The 13307-nt window shown below is 38.6% G+C and overlaps 1 pseudogene; it reads left to right on the top strand.

Annotated features, from left to right (window-relative positions):
• Window positions 1-7052: 7052 nt before the first annotated feature.
• On the top strand, window positions 7053-8242 carry LOC148876955 (putative calcium-binding protein CML41 pseudogene; annotated as a pseudogene).
• The last annotated feature ends 5065 nt before the right edge of the window (window positions 8243-13307 follow it).

The raw sequence follows: 13307 nt of genomic DNA, 5'->3' as shown, positions 1-13307 counted from the left end.
CTACTTATATGGATCCCGGGAATTAAAACCTTTTGCAAACATTTCGAAACCATAATATATATATTTTTATATCTCATATAAAATATATTTTGCAAAAACAAATCTCAACGATTAAAATCGACTGTCGGCAGTCTTGGTTTCCATCAGTGAGTGCATCCCCGATCATTACCTTTGTCCGACAAAGGAAAGGGAATGATCATGTCACTATGATCACCCACTCAGATGAATTCTCAAACTACCCCAATATACCCAGGTTTTGACCCCCGCTAAAGATCTCACTAATTGGTACATCAAAGACAACCCAATCTGACACATAGTTTAGTATCATAATCGAGTCTAGGGGTCGGGTGTAACTTTCCAGTTTTTCCCATTAATCTCCAAGGTCTAGGGCAATGCTAGAAATCTAGTTTGGTTCAAAGATTCAATTAATCATACACTGCATGTGCCTTGGGTCTCACCCTGGTAGCTGAGACAGGCCACCCCAACCGACTTGGTAGCACATCAATGTCAGGCTTATCATGATAGGTCTCCCCAGACCAACCCACTGGTTGTGAACATTCTAAACTAACACGAGTCTCATTAAGTGTACAACTTAAGGGTATTGCACAGAAACACACCACAGGAACATGAATCAAATATGTACTTTATTCATTTACAATAAATTCATAATGTACATCATTCTGATTGGAGCTAAGGGCATACAACTTTCTAATAGCTCCCACTTGCACTTAGGTCCAATCTGGTACAAGTCGGAGTCCCATGCTTTCCATGTGTTTCTCAAACACTTTCTGTGATAGTGGCTTCGTCATTGGGATTACTACATTTTCCGCTGACGCTACCTTCTGAATCAAGATATCCCCTCTACCAACAATCTCCCGTAGTACGTGGTACTTCCTCTCGATGTGCTTTGACTTCGAGTGGGCTCGTGGCTCCTTAGCCTGAGCAATGGCTCCATTATTGTCACACAACAACGGGATGGGTGATGTGCTGGGCGGAACTGCTCCCAACTCGTGAACGAACTTCTTCATCCACACGGCTTCTTTGGCAGCCTCACTTGCGACAATGTATTCAGCTTCGATCGTGGAGTTTGCAGCGGACCCCTGTTTGCTGTTTTTCTAGCAAACAACACATGATCCTATCGTGAAAACATATCCAGATGTAGATTTTCTATCATCTGGATCCGACTGGAAATCGGCATCAATATACCCCTGGATCTATAGTGAGCTACCATCGAATACCAGACAAAACTATTTTGTCCTTCGAAGGTACTTAAGTATGTTTTTCACAACAGTCCAGTGCTCTTGCCCTAGGTTGGCCTAAAATCTGCTTACCACACTCATTGCCTGAGCAATGTCGGGCCGAGTGCACAGCATGGCATACATGATGCTCCCTACGGCAGAGGCATAGGGAACATCCTTCATGCCCTCAATCTCCTTAGAATTCTTGGGAGACATCTTCTTGGAGAGAGTGACTCCGTGCCAAAAAGGAACATTTCCTTTCTTGGAGTTTTTCATGCTGTATCTTTTGACTATTTTGTCAATGTAAGCAGATTAGGATAATCTTATTATCCGCTTCGATCTATCTCTATAGAGTCAAAGACCCAGTATATAGAAGACTTCTCCAAGATATTTCATGGAGAATTGCTGTGAAAGCCATACTTTCACCGTAGTTAACACTCATACATCATTCCCAATGAGTAGAATGTCATCTACATACAGAACCATGAAGGTAACCTTATCCCCATTGAATTTCCTGTAAACACAGGGCTCATTCGGATTCTGCTTGAAGTCAAACGATTTGATAGTAGAGTCAAAACGGATGTTCCAACTTCTAGAAGCTTGCTTAAGTTCATAAATGGATCTATTGAGTTTACAAACCACGTTTTCCTGACCAGCAACAATGAAGCCTTGCGGCTGCTGCATATAGATATCTTCAATAAGATCTCCATTCAGGAATGTAGTTTTGACATCCATTTGCCAAATCTCGTAATCATGGTATGTTGCTACAGCTAGCAGGATCCTAATGGATTTAAGCATGGCCACAGGTGAAAAGGTTTCCTCATAATCGATGCCCTCTTTCTGAGTGTACTCTTTCGCCACCAGACGAGCTTTGAAAGTCTCAACCCTACCATTGGGGCCCTTATTCCTCTTGTAAATCCATTTGCAACCAATTGCTTTTACCCCGGAGGGAGAATCTACTAGAGTCCAGACTCCATTGGTCTCCATTGAGTCCATCTCAGCTCTCATGGCCTCCACCCACTTCTGGGAATCTATGTCCAGCATAACTTTCGCATAAGTCACGGGATCTTCTTCACTAGTCAAGGTTTCCACTAGGTAACTATCCTGGTTATAACCATAATGGACTGGTGGCCTGGATACCCGAGTGGATCTTCTAGGTTGGTCACTACTTAGAACTTGTGGGACATCTCCCACTGCTCCTGAGCTCTCTTCGTCAAGAACTACTTCTTGACAATGGGTATCCAGGATGTAATCGATTTCCAAGAATTGTGCATTTCGGTTGCAGAACACCTTCTACTCACTTGGGTCATAGAATAGGTAACCCACAGAGCCTTTTGGGTAGCCTACGAATAGGCAACGACTGGTCTTGGATTCCAGCTTGTCTGCACTTGTTCTTTTAACGTGTACTGCACAACCCCAAATCTTCAAGTGTCTGACACTTGGTTTCTTTCCGGTCCAAAGTTCATATGGAGTGTTTGGAACCGATTTGGTTGGAACCCGATTCAGCATGTAAATCGCAGTCTCTATGCGTGACCCCAAAATGATGCGGGTAAAGCGACCGGATCATATCCAATAAGGTCTTATTCCTCCTCTTTGAAACACCGTTAAGTTGTGGTGTAGTAGGAGGAGCTAATTGTGATACTATCCCATTGTCCTTTAAGTAGTCCATGAATTCATCAGAGAGATACTCGCCACCTCGATCTGATTGAAGGGCTTTAATTTCTCTCCCTAACTGTTTCTCGACCTCTTGTCTGTACTCTTTGAACTTTTCAAAGGATTCAGACTTGTGTCTCATTAGGTACATGTAACCATATCGTGAGAAATCATCTGTAAATGTGATGAAATGCACGTGTTGATTCCGTGTCCTAACACTCGGGGACCACATACATCACTATGTATAAGGTCAAGTGTGCTTGTACATCTTTCAGACTTACCGTTAAATGGCCATTTTGTCATCTTACCTTGTAAGCAAGGCTCACAAGTGGGAATATCTTCTACAGTTAGAAAATCTAAAGGACCATCCTTTACCAACCATGTGATTCGGTCAACACCGATATGGCTAAGTCGGTAATGTCACAGGCACGTGGGATTAACTGTTTCACGGACTCTTTTTTTGGGGGTTTCAGCCGACGTAGTTTTGGTTATGTTAGTTTCTAGAGAATGATGTAGAACATAGAGACCGTTCTCTAGCTCCCCGTATGCGATGAATCTGTTGTTTCTTTTAATGGTAATCGTATTACTAAAAAAGACAGAATAACCATCCACACAGTTTTGGGACAGAAATCAATTTTCTTCTTAAATTTTGTACATAAAGACAATCTTTCAGTACAATAGTTCATTCTCTAAAAATTAACTCCACAGTTACTATGGTTGTGGCTACAATACTTGCAGAAGTCCCCAAGTAGAGCGTAACTTCTCATTCACTCAGCCTTCTACTTATCTTGAACTCTTGCAGTGAGTTACACGCATGAGTTGAAGCCCCGGAGTCAATACACCAGGATGTAGAAGCTACCAATAAATTGGTTTCTATAACACAAGTTTCGAAATTACCTTTCTTGGATTCCAGGTAGGCAGGACAATTCCTTTTCCAGTGGCCAGTCTTCTTGCAGAAGTGACAGGCATTCGATGCTTTGTCTTTCTTTCGATTCTTACCCTTAGTGGCTTTCTTCTGAGGCTTCTTTGCTTTCCTCTTTCTCTTGCCTGTCTTGCTAGCTTCAACAAGCATAGCTACAGGCTCATCCTTTTTAATCAGTTCTTCTGCTCGTTGCAACATATTGTTGAGCTCTTGCAAGCTGACATTCATCTTGTTCATGTTATAGTTCATGATGAACGGATTTAAGGAAGGAGGCAAAGAATTAAGGATAGCGTCTATCTGGGTTGCAAGGTCCAACCTAGATCCAAGAGCTTCAAGCTCATTGATGTAGCCCATCATCCGAAAACAATGGTCATGAACTTGTTGCCCTTCGGACATTTATGCGGTCATGAATTGTTTCAAGACCTTTTGTCGAGTAGAATGATTATGCTCTTCATACATCGTCTTGAGACTATCCAATATGTCCTTGGCAAGTTCGATCTGATCGAACTGCCTCTGTATTGGTGTAAAGCAATTGATGATGAAATTGCTTGTCTAGAATGCAACCATACCTAGACAATTGTTGATCTTTCTCTTGGCAAGAAGCCCATCATGTCTAAATGGGTTTACAAATTAAAACTTCAGGCAACCATACCTGGACAATTGTTGATCTTCCTCTTGGCAGATAGAACAATTGAGTGATATAAAGCTCATCTTGTAGGCAAGGGTTATACCCTAATTGAAGGTCAGGATTATCATGGCACATATGCACCTGTTGCAAAATTGACAACACTTTGTTGCTTGTTGGCTCATGCTACTATTAAACGATGGGCATTACATCAATTAGATGTCAATAATGCCTTTTTACATGGTGACTTGATAGAAGAAGTATATATGTCCATTCCTTTGGTGTTTCCTAAATATGCATAGAACAAAGTATGTAAACTTAAAAAATCTTTGTATGGCCTTAAGCAAGCATCTTGCTGCTGTTTTGAGAAGTTTGTTGATGCTTTTCGTAAATTTGGAATCACTTAGTCTGTGGCAGATTACTCTCTCTTTACTTTTGCACAATTAACTCTTTTGTGGCCGTTCTTGTTTATGTTGATGATTTGATCGTTATGGGATATGGCCCAATTTGAATTGATGCTCTTAAAACCCATCTTAATAAATGCTTTCATCTCAAGGATTTGGTTCCACTTCGGTATTTTTTGGTCCTCAAAATCATTAGGACAGATTCAAGCATTTCCATTTGCTAGCATAAATATGCCTTAGACATCTTTAGTAAGACTGAAATGCTTAAGGCAAACACAATATTTCATCCGATGGAACAACGATGACAATTTATGGACATTGAGAGCCCATTACTAATAGATCCTTTGCGATACAGAAGATTGGTAGGTCACTTTATGTACTTGACCATTAAACTACCTGAGCTCAGCTTTTTAATCCATGAGAGGAACACATGCAAGTTGCTAAAAGGATAGTTCGATCCATCAAAGCTAGTCCAACACAAGCAAAATGGGCCACGTGTCTTTTAATACATTGCTCCACAACTTGATATGTGACTATGTTGGGATCATCTATTCTCTCATGGAAGACTGAGAAATAATCATTAGTCTCCCGTTCATCCGTTGAAGTTAAATATCGGGCAATAAAAATTGTTACAAGGAAGGTTCAAAATATCAATACAATTGATACATTGATAAAGGCGTATCGGACAATATAGATAGCTTTTTTAATTTTTTTTTAGATACACCCTATATTGGGGCGTATTGGGAAGCTTCTGATACAATACATATCGGCCGATATGGCTCAATACGTATTGATACTTTGAACCTTGGTTATAAGTTGATATGGCTATTACATGTTGTCTGTGACCTCACACTCTTTATTTTGTTATTATCTTTTGCTTTTTTTAATTTCTCTAGAGATTACCCTAGCACCGGCCACCAAAGCGGCAATCTTTTTCTTTTTTATTTTATTTTTATGCATATACACAATTGCGATTATAGATGATGAAGGTTGACTCAATTGCCATTGAAAGTCGACTTACCTACTACTAAGATTCGGGAATTACTATGCAAATACCCACGATAGTTTGAATCAAATCTTCGAATTAGCAAAACGGTTGTCAAATGATTTTAATAAGTGGAAAAACAATGCTTACATTGTGCAACTAATAATGCCCAATTAAAGATGGAGACGCTGCGACTATTCAACTTCAAGGGAATAACTTGGGAGCTCTGTTCACGACTTTCAGTTGGAGCCAGTGATGCGGACAGGGCCATCTCCCATTTTGGTAGCAACTGACTACCGATTAGAAATGGGATATGATCCAAGGGAGAAGTTGCAGATGTTGCCGCTGCTACAGGCTCTCCTCTACCAAAGGCAAAGAAATTGTGTTATTAGATAGAGGACATGTTTTAAAGTTGGGGAACAAAAACGAGACTAGGCCCAAAATATAGGTTATTAATTTGCAAATTTCCCTATTTTAAAACTTGAATACCCAATTGGATATGTAATCAGACGGTAAGAACGGAAAAGGCGTCTCATCCTTTATTGCTTGTATATCATTTTTTGCCACAGCTGCACAGTTCACAGTCAATATAATAGGGTGAACGGATATTTTTATTGTTCAGTCCATCTCAGAAATCTTAATCTTATTGTACAGTGGGATGATTCTTGACCGTCAATTGATGTGAAGAAGGTTTGTTAAAATTGACTCAGACAACAAATCGGTTAAGTGTCTGATTCCCGTGTCGAATGGCTGGCCCGTTCTAATAAAAAAATAATCAAAATATTGAATGGTTCAAATGATTCGGTTCAATTATCCGGATCAACGGTTTATCGACAAATCCAATTTTGAAAAAAAACGGAATTGGTCAGCCAAATCCACATGCAATGTACGGTTTATAGGGATATAAGAGGTTATAATTTCAGATTTTTTTATGTGAAATACAGTCTATTTATCCCTTTAATTTATTTTATTGGAATCTCATCACAACCTGTGTTACAAGTGGAGGGACGGATTGGACGGACGGCTGGTGGTATGGTTGGCTCCACAAAAAGTAGCTCAATGCGTCGTTAGCTATATATAATTATTATATACTGAATGAACTTTAATTGAATCGTCCGTACTTGATAGAGATGGACAGAAGGTTGTATTTGTTAATGCAAGGTTACTTTACAGAAACTTTACAGAAAGAGAGACTAGAGAGCAAAGAAAGTTGATATTCATAGAAATTTGCTGGTACGCCAGGAAGTTGCGATGCAGCTTCCTCTCTCTCTCTCTCTCTCTCTCTGCAGTCTCGACTCCATGTTTTTACGTGACCTACCCATCTCCTCTATCTAATAACGCAACTTCTTTGCAAGTTTCTTTGGTAAGTTGCCCTGAACCCAGTCACAGTTCTGGGAACCTGCTGTCTCTCGGTCTCTGCACTGCAAGCTAACAGCTCAACTTGCTCCCCCCACAGCCTAGCTAGTTATTAGCTATTTATAGGTAGTCTGCCAGATTCGTCGACTATCTATCTTTGCATTGTTGTACGTGGAAACCAGCCCTCTAAAAGTCTCTAATGGCAACAGTAAGCATCCCGAAGCCATCCAAATGGTTTTCCTGCAAGAGCTTCAAGTTAAACCTCCCTCGCCTTCATCCTCCTAAAACTGACAGGGACAACAGCTCAAGGAGCACCCCTCCTCCTCCTCCTCCTCTGGCTCGGCTTACGCCAAAGGGCAGCACAAGAGAAGACCAATTCCAGAAGGTTTTCCGTTACTTGGACAGTGATGGAGATGGAAAGATCTCAAGTTACGAGATCAGAGCCTACTTCGGGTCCATAGGCGAAAACATGTCACAGCACAGGGCTGAAGAGGTGATAAGCGATCTTGACTCCGATGGAGACAATTTGTTGGATTTTGCAGATTTTGTACGTTTGATGGAACGCGATGGGGAAGACAACCTGAAACAGGCTTTCGACATGTTTCAAGTGGAAGAGGGTGCAGGCTGCATCACACCCTTAGGCTTGCAGCGGATGTTTACCCTCCTTCGACTTGGAGACTCCAAATCATACGATGACTGTGTGGCCATGATCAAGATATTCGATCTCGACGGCAATGGCGTCCTCGATTTTCAGGAGTTCCAACGGATGATGATGACACCATAACTATCTTCTCCAAATGTCATATATATGTTTAATATATATATATATATATATATATATATATATATATATATATATATTTAGGTTCTGTTATAGAACAGATCTGTGGGTTATTACGACTTAGCATGCATGCTTTTTCCAACTTATTATGGTGTAACTAATATATGTTTGAGTAGTAGAACCAGAAGATATAGAAGATGTAGACCATGGTCCATGAATGCTATCTAATGTATACAAGTGTTAAAGTACGTAGTTATATTAATTAGTTTTTTTGCCAACGAAAAGTATTTATTGTTTTTTTGGTGAAAGAAATATAAAGGTGTAAAGTGGGCCGTGTTGGTGAAAATTTTGGGGTTGGCCTGGTATAGTCCACGGCTCAGATCTATGCAAACTCTCGCTGTACGTGTTGTACCGCAGGTTGGGCTGGTCTATGGCCGAGCCTTGGACTAGGTCTGGTCGTATACTGGGCCAAAGCTATTTATTTAAAAAAAATAACAAAAACTTAAAATTTTAATTTTATATGAATGTTGTGTATACAACTGTTTATATATATAATAATTAAATAAATTAATATAATAAAATAAAAAAATTATTTATTTTATTAATATATTATGTATTATATATTATATATTATTATATAATTATAATTTATATAATATTATAAATATATATAAATATAAATAATATATAAGGGCCATGCCGACGTCTAGGAAAAAAAAAAAAAAACGATTGCTTGTGTTGTTACATTAATTAATCATGGAACAAGTGTGGCTGCTTCACCTACTTTTTTAACACTTTCCTTCGAAGGGTTCAATATGAGTTTGCATCTCCGCCCGACCTCCTGTCGCCCCACAAACGCCTCACACGATAAGCAATACGATAAGCAACTGCCACATGTCCAATCGCACGCGATAAGCGTTCCCACGTGCGGGTTCATAAAACGGCCGTTTGTTCGTTTTGTAAGTCCCGAAACGATTTCAAACCTCTTTTTTCTCATATTTCCGCTCCCTCAACCTTAAATCAACATTTTAAAAAATGACCCCTTAGTCCCTTACTTGACAGACCGGTGAACAAAAGAGTTATTTAATACAGGAATTGATGATTGTAGTGAGAAATGACAATTGGGTAACACTTCTGTTCATCACTTCCGACTTCTCCATTGTAGTTGATTCATTGGTGAAAGGTGATTCCATCATTAATGTTCGGTGAGCAGAGTGGTGGGTAAACGGTGGTTCAGTGATGTTCTAGTGTAACTGCAGTGGTGAATAGCAGCGGTGGTGGTTGCGGTGAGAAATAACACTGCGCGGTGGGAGAGAGGTTGGCAAGTACGGTAACAAGAAGAGTCGGGGAGAGAGATCGGTTGATGGCAGTGATGGATGATGAGGTGAAGATGGTTTTACGAAGATAGCGGTTCGGTGTGCGAAAGGAGGTTGAAGCGGCGATGGACTGACTTGCAGAGGGTGGAAATGACGAAGTTGCAAGGGACGACGACTCTGTGTTCGCATGGTTGTAGATTGAAAAAATGGTGGGTTACAGTAAGGATAGGAGGTGATGGACAATGGAGACAGTTGCAGCGAGCAGTTCGATAGAGAGAGAGAGTAAGAATTGTCGAGATGGTAACGGGACCAGTTTGGTCGGTGGAGATGAACGGAGCAGAAAAAAGAAGGCGTGGAGTGACTATGAGCGAAAGACAGAAGAGAGAGAATAGGAAAATAGAGAGAAAGATAATGGGAGAGGTAGCGGCAGGAGGAAAAGATGGGTGGAGCTGCGTCCGGTGACCGTGGCTGAAGAAGGTGATGACGTCGGCAATGAAAGGAATAAAGTGAGGACGAAGTAGGGATAGAGAGGAGATAACACCGGAAGGTGCTTGCTGCTGGAGGTGATGAAGAAAGAGAGAAGTTGGAAAATGGGAAGAGGAAGGGACGACGAATGCACCTGTTCAGATAAGCCTTCTCGTTACACAAAGGAAAACTTGGCGTTCGCACGCGGGAACGTTTTGAAGCTAACGGAACGAACAAAGGCTGTTTTATTAACCCGCACGCGGGAACATGCGGGAGATGGAACATGTGGCAATTGCTTATCGTGTGGGGCGTTTGTGGGGCGACAGGCGGTGGGGCGGAGATGCGAACTCCTTCAATATATAAGGGCGGTTAATAATTGTATGCATAATGTGTGTCCGGATATACTCCTCACAGAGTGTACCTCATAATAATCTTACAGCATATTCTTGCCGTATATAGAGAACATCTCTTATATTCATGCTTATTATTCATGGGAGATGCTCCCAATATAAGGGTGGGATGTGGCCGTAAGAACCGTATGAGGTGCGCTCTGTGAGGAGTACATCCGAAACAATTACGTATTAAAGCTGGAGTACAGGATGTCCATCATCACACCAAGAAATCATCAAAATATTCTTATTGAATCAAACTACACTGGCATTTTATTTTAACTAAGTTTCGATTGCAATCTTTTCTTACTAGCGGGACCCATGATGCTAACAAAAATTAATATCCAATACAAAAAGTATCAAAAGGATGTCAATTTATGTAAAAAATTCTAGAAATTATTTTCCAGATACTTTTCAAATAATTTCAGATATTTATTGGAATTTTTAACATTAATGAAATTTTTACACATTTATCGTGATTTTCAAATGTCAAGGGAATTTTCAACATTTATTGTAATTTTATATTTTCAAAAATTATTGAAAATTAACTATTATCTGAAAATACTAAAATATTCAGAAATCCATTTTCAGATATTAAAATAATTTCATATACTTTTTTTTTGTAATTTTCAGTATTAATTGATTTTTCAGATATTTATTGGAAAACTCAATATTTTAGTGAAAAATAATAATTATCAATTTTAGATAATTAAATTATTCATTAATAATATTTAAATGTCCACTGAATTTTTTTTTGAAAATAATAATTATCACAAATTTTTGAAAAAAAAGGTAATTCTAAAATTTAAGTAATTGAAAATTTTCTTTTCATAAAAAATTAATTTCATGTGAAAATTCAGTAGTAAATTAATGTCATATAAAAACTCATTAATTCTGACGCAATTTTAAGATGTTTATTAAATTTTAATAAAAATCATTAAAGGAAAATTTTGTTAAATACTTTTTTCAGATATGTTCAAAAAAATTTAGATATTTATTGGAATTTTAAACATTAATGGAATTTTTGGATATTTACTTGGATTTTCAAATGTAAAGATAATTTTCAATATTTTCAAGAAATAGTAAAAAATATTTATTATCTGAAAATACTAAAATTTCAGGAAACCTTTTTCACATATTTTTCATATAATTTCAGATATTTTTGGAATTTTAAATAATTTATAATATTCGGTGAAAATAATTAATAATATTTTCAAATAATAGTGAATTCGTCAATAATTTTTGAAAATTCAACCAAGAAGTAATAATATTAGTGAATAGTCGAACCATTCGAACTATGACTCAGTGACCAAAGAGTATTGTCTCCAATCCAGTTCGAGTTGACTGAGACTGATAATATCGACATCAAGTTGTATGGCATGAATAGTCATGGCTTTCTCTACCCAAAAAAAAAGGGTCCTCAAAATAAAAGTCATGAACTTTGGGCCCAGATTTGTTAATAATGGGTTTGCAACTCAAACAGATTGGATCAGAGGTGTAAACTTGAGGCTTGGACCTGACCCAACCCAAAGTTAAGCTTGAGTTCATCAACCCAAGCCTAATCAAGTCTCTGGCTAAGGTCAAGCTAAGGTTGGGTAGGGCTAGTTTAGTTGAACTTGGGCAGATTGGTCGGGTTTGAGAGAATTTATGAATATATTTTTTATATAACCAAACTTCAAATTTTATTGGCCTTTATAGTTCAATTTAGGAGTAGAATTAATTGAAAATATATACAAATTTTATTTATAAATGTACATATGCATATTTTGTGCGTGCGTGCACGCCCACACACACAGACACACATATGGGGTAAGGCATGGCTATCTGAGGCCTCAAGCCAAGCCCAAACCAAGTTTATGTCAGGCTCAAGTTTTCTAACTAAGCCCAAAATCTCAGGTTCAGCTTGTGTAGAAACTTGGGTTGAGCTTGAGTTGAACTAGTCCAAGTTCCTATGTTGCAACCTTGGCTGATAGCAAAAGGTTGGTCAGCAGGAAAGTGGTTCCCATTGGCCAATTTTACTGTGTTCTCTCTTCTGTAAGTTGCAAGCCGCCGAGCCCCATGGTAAAGTTATTTTCCCTAGAGCTTAATTTGGAAAGAATACAAATACAAACATGTACAATGGAAATGCATATAAAATAATACAAAATACACGGATTTGCACCTGGGGTAAATGATTCCAATCTCTCAAATGGATAACTTTTCCACTTGGGGTGGAAATTTAAAAAACATAATGAAACCAATTTGCACATTCTATTTATAACTAATCTAGTTTCTGAAAAAATAATTCATTATCACACTCATCAGCTTTACAAAATTTACATGGTTTACTCTGTAATATGTTTAATTCCTCCTACCGTCTTCTTTCCTCATCTTTACAGCAAATATAGCATTACAGATCATTGCCCTATGAATTGATCCCCAATCATGTAAACATGAATTGTGACATCAGATCACATTAATTTGCCTCATACGTACGTGAATGGATTGCTTAAATAATTAGAAACTCTAGGGAACAATTTATCTTGGGTTTTGTCTTCAATTTAGCCAGGTTGATTCTCTCCAAATACAGTATCTAGGTCATTTCTTTTGTAATTGTAGGCTGTAGCAGAGAGTGAAGTAAATAAAGTTGTACAAGAATATCAAAATCAGAAGAGAGCAGTTCCAACACACAAAACAACGAGAAGGATCCAACCATGAACCATTATATAGCTAGAAGATGGACTGCAGGCTTAGGTTGTGGTTGTTACCACGCATGGTTATCAGAAAGGGTTTTTTTTTTTTTTTTTTGGTAGAAGATTGTCAGTAATAAGATTGAAACGATGTAAAAACCGTCACCTTTCAGAATCTGACAAGAGATGGCAAAGTATCAGATTTTTTTTTGGTACAAACCAAATTTCACAAGGAGCGCACCGAAACCGTGGGAAATCCAGAGGGTCAACGTACTTGATGTATCTGGATTCTGGACGCATCAGATTTCGCATGTGGAAGATCTCACCAGTCAAAGACAGACACAGACGCCCAAGATTCAACCTAGCTGGGAAAACATCTTGCTCGTCTTTTGTTTAACGCCACTTGTTTCTCTTTACATTTTTCTCTACTTGAGCAGTCGTGCCGTGCCGTCCGCCATCAAAAAGGTAAAAACTATATATACACGATGTGTTGAATGTCGATGC

This window comes from Nelumbo lutea, chromosome 1 (assembly GCF_056320005.1).
Source record: "Nelumbo lutea isolate HS-2025 chromosome 1, American lotus-T2T, whole genome shotgun sequence".
Taxonomy (NCBI): Eukaryota; Viridiplantae; Streptophyta; class Magnoliopsida; order Proteales; family Nelumbonaceae; genus Nelumbo; species Nelumbo lutea.
The sequence above is the reverse complement of the archived record's forward strand: the minus strand, read 5'-3'. Positions and strand labels throughout refer to the sequence as shown.